The 13,918-nt window shown below is 42.1% G+C and overlaps 1 protein-coding gene across 1 annotated transcript in view; it reads left to right on the top strand.

Annotated features, from left to right (window-relative positions):
* The window catches only part of LOC310876386 (ferroxidase HEPHL1-like), a 260,954-nt gene that overhangs the window by 116,665 nt on the left and 130,371 nt on the right, over positions 1 to 13,918 (top strand). The window lies entirely within an intron of this gene.

Below are 13,918 nucleotides of genomic sequence, written 5' to 3'. Positions count from 1 at the left end.
ATGCCATCAAACAGAAACACAGTATGTTATACAGTACTGTACCTTTCTGCCCAGCTTCAACACCTGATTTACTCTGGCGAGCATCAACTGACATTCAAGCCACAAGACTCCACTGATCAACGGGATAGGCCTCATCACATCAGTAACCATGTTGTACTGTACCACCACATACTCACTTGAGAACACTGCTCTTCTGGTTAGCCTTCATAGACAGAAATATACAGTGCATACTGCATAGTATAATCCATCTTTAGTACAAATGAAACCAACTGGATTTGTAAGGGTCCATTTGGTTCTACTGTACACATTACAATGGAAGGATTACAGTGCAAGGATTTAAGAGATTCAACATTCAAGTCATTTAAAAAGCCATTTCAAATAATGAAGGTTTTGTGTTATAGGCCTATAAGAGGTGGTGATTGTGATTTGGTATGTATTGTCAGATGGGTCAGATAGTAGTTGCATCGCAAATATTTCATACAGTAGGACAGTTCAGAATGGAGTGTGTGTACACAGAGTGTTACTGTAACTCTGTGAGTGTAAGATGTAATCAAATAGACCTGTGAGGGTTGCATTTGTACACTCTCAGAGTTACAAATGGCTAAACACTGAAGATTTTACTGTGTGTGACTTAAACTGTGTCGATTTACTGATGGAGATGTTCTCCAGACAAAACAATTTCACTCAAAATCCACATGAAGTAAATCTGTTATTTTTGATCTTGTGTCACTTTGTTTAAAATGGTATTTGAATCTGATGGCATTACAGCTGATCATCTTCATAATTAATCATAAGAACATTTAGATGTATTGTGAATTCCAATGCTATTTATTTTCCATAGACTATTTTAATCTTGTTTTCTAAATCAGCCTTATGCCAGAAAGCCTTGTTTTCTTCAGGATTTACTTGTTGATCATTAGGGCCTAATTGAAGGATTTCCTTTTTCCCCCTGTAATAAGGCAATAACTGAATAATGTTGGTTGATTGTGGTATGGTCATGATCTGTGTGAGTGAGATAAAGAAAGACAGTGAATGTATGTATGGTTGATTTAATGTATTATTATTATTATTATTATTGTATATTGAATCCAGTGGTTGACATTCACAACCTTCTCAGGCTGTGAACCCTGAATCATGGCCTTGCTTCTAGTAACAGTTGCAACACAGAACTTCATGTGATCAGGACTTGTTGGTACGTCAAAATATCACATATAATACATATACATGTATAAACAATGAGAGGCTTTCCCACAAATAAACATATTCATACTTCAATAGGAAAGTTGCTCAGACGGAGTTCTCTGTTGTGTCAGACCACATCGACAGCCTTGAAGGTACCACAACTCTCCTGGTTCATTGGTCATTATCTTTGAGTTTTGGCTTTGTTAGCGGCTTGCACCTGGCTCTTACCGTACCGTACCCCATTGACTGGTTGAACGGATTAAATATTCTAGGAATATAATGTGTAAGTGTACTGTTGTAATACAGCATGCTGTGTAATGATACTTGGTACTTGTACGTGAATATGCAATGTACTTATATGTATGGTGCACTGCCTGAACTGTAACATTCCCTAGGTCTGGTAGGGGCACGCTGAAGGCCGCGTGCTGCAGGCAGTGATTGTGATGTCTAGTCAGTGACGTCAGTAGGACATGAAGTATCCAAGCATATATATGATCCCGTAAGTGTAATAAACCTTGTGAATGAGTTGATGTGACCCAAGTCTCCGTGTCATGTTAATCTCGTCTCCCGGAGCAGGCCTGCCCGTATGTCCGTCTGTCCGAACCATGGAAATGTCAACCGGGTCGTCACACACCAGAACCAGACGAGGGTCCGAGTACTTAGATAAGAATCAAGCTATTTATCATAACAATTGGTGTCTGAAGTGGGATACGAGAGGTGAGTCACTTCATATTTTACTCTTCATCTAGAGAAAAAGTGCCTCTCCTCTTGTCTGGTAAAAAATATAGGTTATGATGCAGGGTTTACCTTAGTTAAACCTTGTCTTTTTTTGTTGTTCCCACATTTAGTACAAGCTTCCAAATTTCACTGATATAGATCCTGTTAGTCTGTGTGTTTTTTAAGTGACTGATACAATTTTTTTTAGTGACTTGACAGAGTTTAGAGAAAAGACTGTTTGTGATCAAGCAGCGTATATGGTTTGAGTCCATATGTAAGCCTAATGAGGTTCATTAGCAGAACAGATTACTTCTGTTGTAAAAGACTGCGTCGGTGTTTCCACGCAGCGATATGGTTGGAGTCCATATTTAGCCTGGCGTTTGGTACGTCAGCAGAACGGATTTAATATCTGTGTGTTTATTACACTGCTCCTTGTAGTAGGACAGTGGTCTAGTGTTGTATCACGCAGCTAGGTTTGAAGCCGGGGTGAGGTCGTACGCTCCGCACAACAGCTGTGAGTTCTGCCTGTTGTTTTATAAATCTGCTATGATGTTGTCTAGCAGGATACGTGTCTGAGATATAGCGTATTTACGTTTCTGAGATATAGCGTATTTAAGACTGTGGTCGTGTTCCCACAGCATACTGTAATTCACTCTGGTCAAAGTCAAAAGTCACTGCTAGATTTTAGGTACCCATTTCAAGGTACCAGATAAGGGCTGGTGTGTGAACAGACATCGTTGTGCATTCCATGTGGTGTCTATGTCTTTTGTTGTGTTCTGTGTCTTGTCGACTATGGACAGTCAAAGTTGAAGCAACCCCCAGCAGTGGGGTGCACATGTTTATGAAAAGTGATGTTGTGGTTCCCAGACACGCTTAAGTGTACCACAGTCGTTAGGCCACAGTCATCCATTATGCCAGGGTGATATTAAAGTGGGCATATTAAGAGTGGCATCTCTGGTGTTTTCAGGTAATGCATTGGCATCTAGACTAAAACACGGTATGTAGTCAATCTGATGTGGTTATCACAGCGCTAAATCAACCTCCAATCTGAGGGGGCTGATGGATTGCTTAAGTGAAATATTAATCAGTATTCATTAAGGACCTAAGTGAGGTTCTGGTTTCATTCACTTAACTGAGTGTGCAAAATAGCCGATCTACAAGCACAAATAGCCTAAGTGAAATAGATTGTCCAGCCTAGTTACAAGGCAATGAAGGCATGTAGATAGAAGTCTCAAATAGTCAAAATATGAGTATTAAGAAGGCAGCAGAGGCTGCTATATATGTGGTGGTTATATAAGCAGTAACATAGTAATCTAATGTTTTATTAGAGTAAAGTTTCAATGTGTCTATTTAGCCTGCCCTGTGAGCTGTTAAGAATCAATTGACCATACATAAATAATAATAATGGGAAGGCCTTAAGGTAAGGACCGGAAGTGCATATGGGGTTCTGAGATAACTGTGAGGGGTTGGTAGAGTTCGTTAGAGACGAACATTCATCTTTTCTGTTTTCACTGGGCCAAGAGGGGGGCATAGACGGGAGAGCGAGAAGGCTGGCGTATCCACGGTAACTTGTTGATACCTTTCACCAGCACACAGGCCGTTATCAGAAGAGAGTGCCTATCTCTGTTCTCACTGGGCCAAGAGGGGCCAATGAAGCGTTGGCGCAGACAAATTGTTTAATTGTTGATAAACCCCCCCCCCCACAGCAATCAGTTGAGAGAGTCACTCCCTCACGAGGCCAGAGTTAATGTGTAGCTCTCAGTATGAGAGCGAATGGTCACTGCAAAAGCAGAAGTGGATTAGGCACGTGACTAATAAATAGTGTAATAATAATAAAAATTGCCTTCAAATAAGGATTAGTCAAGTGCTATAAAGTTTTTTTTGGGGGGGGGGTGTTCGGTTGGTGTAGAGTCAGTGTGCAACTCAGTATGAACCAAACTGAAATTAACCTGTAGCATAGAAGCGGAGACGTAGAACTCATCTTTTCTGTTCCGCACATCGGGCCATGGACGGGAGAGCGCTGAAGCTGGCGTAGCCATGGTAACCTTATCGCCAGAGAGAAGCACTCCCCGACTCACAGTGAGAAGAGAGATTCTGACTGGGCCAAGAGGAAAGCCGGGAGAGCGTTGGCGGCTTGGCACAGACAACGTGTTTATAACTACCCCCACACAGCTAGAGTCACTCCCTGACTTTCACGGAGCGTGTTATCTCTTATCTCATTAAGCCAAGGTCAAATGCATGCTTAGCCACTCAAAAATGGAACTCTCAGTATGAGCTAATAGTGCTCATTGAAAACGCATCAGGAAACCCAGTATATTAATGAATGACGAGAAAATGCTGTAACTGGCCAATAATTTATGTGGCATTGGGCCAAAGGTCAGAAGTGAACAAATAGGCCTGAAATAATAATAAAAAGTAAGCCAAGGTCATTGACATAGGTGCTCAAACCATAACAGCCATTCAGTATGCCAAGGTAGTAACGAGCGAGGCTATTTATCAGGAGTGAAATAGATCTGCAGTAAATTTAAGGAAACGGGCCGCATTCACGGTAGTCAGATTGTTTGTAGGGTGACTGGTGTAGTTCTTGTGACTTGCTAACGGGGGACGTTCTGTGATACAGTGATATCACAGCGGAGTAAGCCTGTGGAAAGTTTTCCCACAGCATACATTGTTGGTTCCACTCTGATCATAGTCTTAAAAAAGTCACTGTAGATAGAACATGTAGGGACCCAACTAAGCGATCAGTAAAATATATATATATATATATATATAGCAGATCTACAAGCTTGTAATGGCCGGTAGGGCCGCATTCACTAAGAAAAATAAATAAATAAAATAAATAGCTCAGATTGGCCAGGTTAAGTAGTGGTATCAAGAAATGTAAGCATTACCTAAGTGAAAATTGACCATTATTCAGTGTAAATGCAGTAATCTGGAGTTCCAGTCAAATTCAATCATTACACAGCCTTATTAAATTGCACCAAATGGATAATCCCAAATTGTGTGTGGTGAATATTGAATCAGACAGGCCTGAAGCATAGGGTATTTTATTCAAATTAAACTATAATGGATATGACTCAGGGAGCTCAGTTCATATTCTAAGGTGTAGTTAGCCTGGTAGGTCAAGTCATATTCTAAGGTGTAGTCAGCTTTTAGGTCAAGCAGTATAGTCTAGGCCAGGGGTCGGCAACCGGCGGCTCAAGAGCCGCTTGCGGCTCTTGAGCACTCCCCTGGTGGCTCTCTGTAGCATTACAAAAAAATCGATGAAAATGTATAATGTTTATTTTTTCACATTTTTATTTTTCATTTATGGTTTCTGTAGGAGGCAAAACGTGACAGAAACATTCTTAAGTTTCCCAAATTTGTAAAAATGTGTAGAATAAATATTAAGTTTCAGCACATAATGTCAACTAAAATTTGCGTCATAACATGCGACACTCGCATGCTGCGCCAGACAGGTGTAAACAAACCGGTGGGTGTGTGTGAGGCTGCTGCTACGGCAGCTACGCTATGGCTTCTACAGGGAGAAAAAGGAAAATAGCCGACGAAAACCGAGGTTTTAACAATTCGTGGACAGACGCTTATGCCTTCACAGCCAATGCAGATGGGTTGCCTGTATGCTTAATCTGCAGTGACAAACTATCAAACAACAAAAAAAGTAACATTGAAAGACATTTCCAGGGAAAGCATGTTAAGTTTGCAGCTGACCACCCGGCTGGGAATGAGAGAAAGAGGGCTGTTGCAGAACTGCAGAAGAGAGCAGAAGAGAGCAAACTAACTTTTAAAAAATGGATCGGAGCTTCAAACTCCACCACTACTGCTAGTTTCGTTGCAACCCGGGAGATAATAAAACGTGGCAAGCCGTTCACAGACGGTGACTATATGAAGGAGTCATTCATTAAAATATCAGAGCACCTATTCTCAGACTTCAAAAACAAAACTGAGATAATACAGAAAATTAAAGACATGCCTCTCTCCGCAAAGACAGTCAAAGACAGAGCCATAAAAATGGCAAACAACATCACCAGTCAACAAATAAATGATATCAATGCAGCCCCAGCATTCTCGATTGCCTGTGATGAGTCGTGTGATGCGATTGATATCGAACAAACTGCGCTGTTGTGCAGGTATATAAACGGTGACGGGCCGCAAGAAGAAGTAATCGAGTTGATACCACTGAAAGGCCAAACACGCGGGGAGGACATTTGTGCTGCTGTTGTGAAGTCTTTAAAAGACAATGGAATAAACACTGACCACTTGGTGTCTGTGGCTACAGATGGGGCGCCTAGTATGCGTGGGAAACGTAAGGGTTTTGTGACTCTACTACAGAAAGAGTTGGATCGAAAGCTGCTTGCGTTCCACTGCATCTTGCACCAAGAGGCACTGTGTGCACAGACATTCCCACCGGAGTGTGGTGAGGTGATGAACCTTGTGATCCAAATGGTGAACAAAATAATTGCAAACGCCTTAAATCACCGTCAGTTCCGTGCATTGCTGGAAGAAGTCGAGAGCGAATACACAGATCTCCTCCTCCACAATAAAGTCCGCTGGCTGTCCAGGGGTGAGGTTTTGCAGCGCTTTATCGCTTGTGTAGAACACGTCAAAACATTCTTTGAAAGCAAAGGCCTGAGCTACCCACAGCTAGATGATCCAGTGTGGCTGGAAAAGTTACACTTTATGGTGGATATGACCAGTCACCTGAACAAGCTTAACACAAGTCTCCAGGGACGGGGGGGCACTGCCCTGCATATGCTGGAAACGGTCTTATCATTTGAGCGACAGCTGACCGTGTTGGCCAGGGATGTGCAACGAGGCACGCTCTCTCACTTCGACTCCCTGAGAGAGTTCAAAGCAGCCACCCGCAATCACACTATCAATAGTGAATATTTCCAAAGTGCGATCGTCGATATGCAAACTGCATTTGGGGCGAGATTTAGTGAGTTCAGAAAGGAAAAAACAACACTCTCGTTCCCTGTCTCACCCCTGGAGATTGACCCGTCCCTGTTGAACACGGCTGCATTTCCAGGAGTAAAGCAAGCTGAATTGGAAATGGAACTGGCCGATATCGCTGACAAAGATTTGTGGGTGTCCAAGTTCAAAAGTATGACAGCCGAGATAGAAGACGTCACTCGTCAGAAAGCCACTCTCGCCCTTGAACACAAATGGACCGAGATTCTAAACCTCCCAAAACACGACACACTTATGTGGAAAGCATGGAATTCTCTTCCAGACAATTACTTGAACATGAAAAAACTCGCATTTGGAGTATTATCCATCTTTGGATCAACGTACCTTTGTGAGCAGATATTCTCAAACATGAACTTCATTAAATCAAAATACCGCACACGCCTCACCGATGAGAGCCTGCAGTCGTGTGTGAAAATTAAAGTGACATCTTACGTGCCCAATGTTGAGAAGCTCTCCAGTGATGTCCACACACAGAAATCACATTAAACGGGTAAGAACACAGTCCTTTCATATCGTTTAATTTATTAACGTAGTAGCCGTTTTATCAAGTGATTTATATTATGTCAGTATTTTGAATGACGCGGATATTATTGTGTTTTATTGCTCAGGTCAGTCAGAGCTGGATTGCTGTAGCCTACTGTGGTGTGGGTGTCTGAATTGAGGCCGAAGGTGGAAAAGAGAAGAGGATTGCACACTGAAAATGCAACTGGACTATATTTTCGTTTTATTTGGCTTTTTTAAAGGCTATTAGGCTGCTGTGTTTTATTTTATTTGTGTGACAGAGAAGAGGATTGCACACTGAAAATGCAACTTGACTATATTTTCGTTTTATTTGGCTTTTTTAAAGGCTATTAAGCTGCTGTTTTGTTTTATTTTATTTTATCCTTGCAGGCTGCGTTTTATTTAATTATTTTGCATGCACTATACATGGGGACTGTCACTCAAGAATTCCAGTTTGATTGATTGATTTATTAACAGTTTGCAGAATTACAGTACATTTTAAGTACAACTGTATTGCACTTTAAAAGGGACTACTGTCTTGTGTTTGGTAAGAGAGAATCCCCCAAATAAAAATGACAACAAAAAGCTTATTTCTTTATTGAATTTCTATAATTTTGTCAATGCAACAAAACATGGCATAATAATGTAATGAAAGTGAAAACATAGCGCACTTTATTTTGATAGATAGGCTAATATCCACTTGCAGCCCTGTTGTCTTCATTATATAATCATTTTAAGGCTTAAAAAAATGTGCGGCTCCAGATAGATTTTGAAAAAAAAATTGGGTCGAAAATGGCTCATTCAACATCTTGGGTTGCCGACCCCTGGTCTAGGCAATAGTCAACCTGTAAGTCAGTTCATAGCTGCAGTCAGGTAAGCACTCCATGTGTATAGATTTCTCACATGACTACACACACACACCCACACACTAAAAGGAAGTGTTTAGTCAACATTTTATGTTAGTAAAACTGCCACATTCAAAAACCCAAAGTATTAAGAATATTTATCGTTCCCATTCTCGTCACATCTAAAAGCTGAATCGTCAACAGCCCAGCCAGAGCACCCAAGACAATAAACCTGGACTTTTCTTTTTGTGCTAAGAGGAGACAGAAAGACATTTTGTGGAGTTTTACCACTAAGCGTGTTTGCCAATGAACTTTGGGACATTTTGCTGAGAGGGGCAGCAGAAAGTCATTCTGTGGAGTTTTTGACCACTGAAACGTTTGTTTGGCACTGAACTGTGGGGCATTTTTGTTTTGTGTCAGATGGGACACATTGATTTCATGCGATGGGTTGTGTGTTGCCAGTTGGTGACACACTCGAGTGAATTGAACAATGAACACTTGTTTTTGTTTGTTTCATATGAAAGGAAGCGGGGCTTTCCATCACGTGACTACGGGCAGTGTTGTCGTCATATCTACATCTACATCAGATCACGATGTTGAATGGGAAGGTTAAATATTGATGTTACCAGTTTTATGGTGGAATTCGGAAATGTGTGGCAAGTTTGTGTCACATTTAGGGTTAAAGCAGCGCACAGGCACATATCAACGTGCACACGCACACACGCGCATGCACACACAGAAAGATAGACAACAGGGAAATGTTTTGTCTAGTAAGAGTGGCCTGGGTTAAAAAGGGAGGTGTGCGTGTACGTACGCGCGTACACATACGTGTGTGCATCAGGGTAGATCTGACATTTTCGTAAGAAAGCGAATATCATTAGTCAATGTAATTAGGGGGGCTAATTCATCCTTTAGCCCATGTTTCTGCAGAATGTTGGTGCAATTTATAAGCTCAAGCTGTAATCCATTTTGGAAGGGAACTCCATCTAGATAAGGATTAAGGAGGAATAAAAAAACCAATAGATCCTAGGCCCAGTCAATAGTGAATGACAAGTAACTGTGTTTTATCGGATTAGGCCAACTTTAGTCTTATAAAGTCTGGATAGGTCAAATAAGTAACCGTCAAATTAGGACAATAGAAAAGTTTAAATAATGACCACAACCTTGGGAAGACAGACAGTGTTTTTTTAAATGTAATACAGGACTGCAGCACAGCACACAACATGTCCCTAGTTACACTCAGTAGTTACACCTGGGTAAGGAGCAGAAATGTATGCTCATGAGTAAATCCATCAACGAGTTTGTTGTGGTGTTTTGGGACAATGTTATTGTAAAATTAGAGAAGATAGGGGTGCTTTTGAGTAGTAATATAGTCAGTGCACTAGTAGGTCTGAAATAATTTGCATTAACAATAAGTGGTTAGGGAAACCCCAGTTGAGTGAGAGAAGAAGTGCGGTTAAGAGTAGGCTTTAGATTTTGGCTGGACGGGCTTCTTTTCATTCCACACATGGACGCATGTTTGTGGAGGGGGGAGAAGTGCATATTCAGTTCAAATAAATAAATAGCGGAGTGTTGTGTTTAGACATAAATTAAGTGGAAGGTATATGAAGTGTTATTCAGGGGAGAAAAGCAAAATTATGTAAGGTCCGTCAAGCTATAAAGGACCAGAGTGAAAAATATGGTTAAGAGAGGAAGCAATAGAGTAGTGTGTGAAGGGTTCATGAGAAATGTTAGGGAGGGCCAGCAGTACAGAAGGAGAATCTGTGATAAAACCACGTTGTGTTTCACAAGCGTGGTTAAGAGTGGGCGAGTTAACCCTAATATATAGTTAACCCTAATTATATTTATATTCCTTCACAGAAACGCACAGAAGCAGTCAGGAATGCAGTCATGCTGGACCGCCGGACCTGTGACATGCTGAATAACTGTCATTCATGTTTTTATGTCCCCTACCGCCGTTTGTATGAATTGTGTCTGTGTAATGTGTTTCAAGAAGCGAAATACAAATTGTAGTTGCAGATGGATGTATGACGCAATATGGTCTGAAAGATTAATCCATAACAAGAGTGTTTGGGCTTCTGGTTTGAAAGAATTTGGGAGAAGGCCCTGAGCGGTGTTGTGCTGTAAAATGCAAGGCCCTGTGTCTTATCAGAACACAGTGGGCCGGTAGCAATTGTTTACACAGAGCAGGTGGGCAGCACGAGGCAGAGGTCCAGAAGGCACCAGTGTCAGGGGGTCACGGGCGGTAAGTATTAGGCACGCCACGCAACATGCTCATGCTCAAAAATACACATTTTAAATTTTAATTGTATTATTATTCCTTTTGGATGGGTGATTGATCGATTAGCGGCACATTGATTGAGGAAAACCAATATGTCATGAAGACAGGACATAGGCCCCCACGCACACACACAGTATACGTGTGTATTCTTTGTTTTTGGGAGCGGGGGGGGAGACCCAGTGCTGTTCAAGTTTTTCCACAGGACACAGACAGCAGACTGAAAAAATGCAGAAAGGTTCTCCAGACCCAGCCCTGGTATGCACCAGGTCCAGCGGGCTTAAGCGGTCAGCCGGGGACATTGGGAGATGGCCTCGGGCATTGAACAGCAACCATTGCCTGCAAGGGTCCACCCGACCATGACATCAGGGCCAGACCACGGCCTACATCGGATGCTGCAGCTGGGCCAGACCACGGCCTACATCGGATGCTGCAGCTGGGCCAAGACCACGGCCTACATCAGGGCCGAACCACCACGGCCTACATCAGACCATCACGTCGGTGCTGCAGACCCCCTGTATGTCTGCATCAGGGCCAGACCAGCCACGGCCTACACCGGACGCAGACCGCGTCCTGCAAGGGTCTGCATCTGACAGGTCACACGTCGGACCGCAGGCCAGGAGGGTCTGCGTCGGCCCAGCGGGGGGGGGCTAGGAGACCAGATGCAAGTGTGCCATTTGAACGACGTCCCATGTTCAGATTACCCGGATCCTGAACTCATGATCGGGAATAGGATCCTAGTCACATTGTGACGAAGAACTATTTTTGCTCAGACTTTTATGAGACAAGTCCTGGATCAAGGATGTGCGCGAGATTTGTTCGCGCGCAACTTTTATGGATATATCATCAACGCGGCCTCATGGGCACATGCGCGCCATCTGATATGGATTCGGTACGGGACAATTGCGCACGGTTGCCAGTATGAAGAAGTGTTGGCTCTGGACCATGAGCAGTATCGATTCCAGTGACATGGATTAGGGTCGTGAGGTGGATTGTTGGAATGGGCTGGTTGGTACGCTCTTGAACATGGTACGCTCTTGAACATTTTCTAGTAATGTCAGGGTCCTGGGCGATTGGAACATTGTCTTGTCAGGGTCCTGGACGTTTGGAATAGGGTCCTGGACGTTTGGAATATTTTATTGTAATGTTTCGGTGCTTGGACGGTTTGCAACATTTTCTTTTTATTGGTTTAATGACTGGTGGCTTGTTTCTTGTGTCTCAATGTAAAATATGTGTTTCTTTGCTGTTGTTATACACTCACACAGGGCCTCCGGAGATAAGGAAGGCAGGCAAGATCAGGTATAAAAGAGTGGTGTTGAGCGGTATAAAAGAGTGGTGAGAAATGTCAGTTATAAATGTCAGAAATGTCAGTTATCAATGCAATTGAGTGCTTTGTGGGCTAGGTAGGCTGGTAGTCCTGCCTGATTTAATCCAGTTCTGCTGAGTGATGCCAGACATGCTGTACTTTCATTCCAGACAGAGCAATAACATGGCCAGATAAGACATGACTGAGGACGGAGTCATAACATACTGCTCAGAGAGCGTTCTGCAAATCAAGAATAGATTAGAAGGGACTGATCCGGGAAGTGTTGAAATTTGACACGAGGTAATGTTAAGTTTAAATGATCAGTGATCTGAAGTGATATTACATTAATGTGATATTATAATGTACCCTTTCCTATCCCCACATTCCATCTTCCTTGTTCCAGTCCCAGAACTTTCCTTAGTATTTTCAAATTGTGTATATGTTGTATAGATATTATATATTGTATAGATATGTTGTTGATTTCTTCCCCTCTGGTCTTCCTGTGTTTCTACTATCTATATCTATCTCTACACCTATGTCTGTGTTTCGTGTACAATCAGGTGGCGTGCGCGTGCTTGCTCAGAGATTGATCAATGATTATTGATTAAGTAAAGAGATCATATTAAGAGAAGCTTGATACAATTTCCCTGGCGGGGCCCAGGTTTTTCGGTATCAATACGTGATTGTACACTTTTCCGCACTATAACCACAGCATTTGATTGATTGATGATTGATGTCCTCGTTAAGGACATAAGAGTGGGCTGTTGTAATACAGCATGCTGTGTAATGATACTTGGTACTTGTACGTGAATATGCAATGTACTTATATGTATGGTGCACTGCCTGAACTGTAACATTCCCTAGGTCTGGTAGGGGCACGCTGAAGGCCGCGTGCTGCAGGCAGTGATTGTGATGTCTAGTCAGTGACGTCAGTAGGACATGAAGTATCCAAGCATATATATGATCCCGTAAGTGTAATAAACCTTGTGAATGAGTTGATGTGACCCAAGTCTCCGTGTCATGTTAATCTCGTCTCCCGGAGCAGGCCTGCCCGTATGTCCGTCTGTCCGAACCATGGAAATGTCAACCGGGTCGTCACACACCAGAACCAGACGAGGGTCCGAGTACTTAGATAAGAATCAAGCTATTTATCATAACATGTACTATGCACATCATCAATATAATGGTGCGTGCATGTAACTGTGTACAGGGCATATAGTCCTAAATGGATAATTCCCCATCAGTTGCTGTACATTGATGGTGATGTGTATTTATACAGTTACAGTAGTTAGAAGACTAATCAAAGGTTAGATTATAGGACATTCAGTAACCTTCACACACAGCTTTGGACAGTGACAAGACAACAATTTACATAACAAAATAATGTGAATTTGTATTTGATTCATGATCAGATAAATAACCATACAAACAAGCGTACAATAAAAAGATGGCAAGTACAATCAGGTCGGCCTACTATACAATAAGTATAACCATTGCCATAATAAAATACATCAGTATCAAAAACATTAAAACAAAACCCCAAATTAAAATTTTAAGTCTACTACTTTTTAAGTCCGTTTGAGTATCCAGACTGTTCCATTAATAGGTGGCACCAAAGTTGAACACTTTTCTGAGCGTGTGGGGAGTGCGGTGTGCGGCACATTGATTGATTGATTGAAATATTTATTAACAGTTTGTAGAATTTACAGTACATTTTAAGCACAAACTCAATACAAAGACTGTCAACTGTGAGTGGACGACCCAATTAAGCATTACACTTGTTTACAACAGGGTCCACATTGTTCAATTCATCAAAACATTTAAAGACATACAACCATTTAGAGACATACAAATAGACATTTCTATGTAGCTAAAGAACAGAACAGGAATTCATCATATGGGAAGCAAAAAAGGGAAAATATACAAGCACTGGGAAAATATACAATATACAGTGAGGGAAATGGGGTGGGGGGGTGGGGGGGATTCAGATTTTACAGAGGCCAGTTTCGAATTGCAGCCATCCGTAGGTGCCCTTTGAGAGCGGTTTTGAAGGAGTCAAGGGATTCACATGTCTTAATGACTGTTGGTAGGGCGTTCCACATTTTGGTGGCATAGGAGCGA

This window comes from Protomyctophum parallelum (genome assembly GCF_964188405.1).
Source record: "Protomyctophum parallelum genome assembly, chromosome: 1".
In the NCBI taxonomy this organism is placed as follows: Eukaryota; Metazoa; Chordata; class Actinopteri; order Myctophiformes; family Myctophidae; genus Protomyctophum; species Protomyctophum parallelum.
This window is presented reverse-complemented; position numbering and strand designations above follow the sequence as displayed.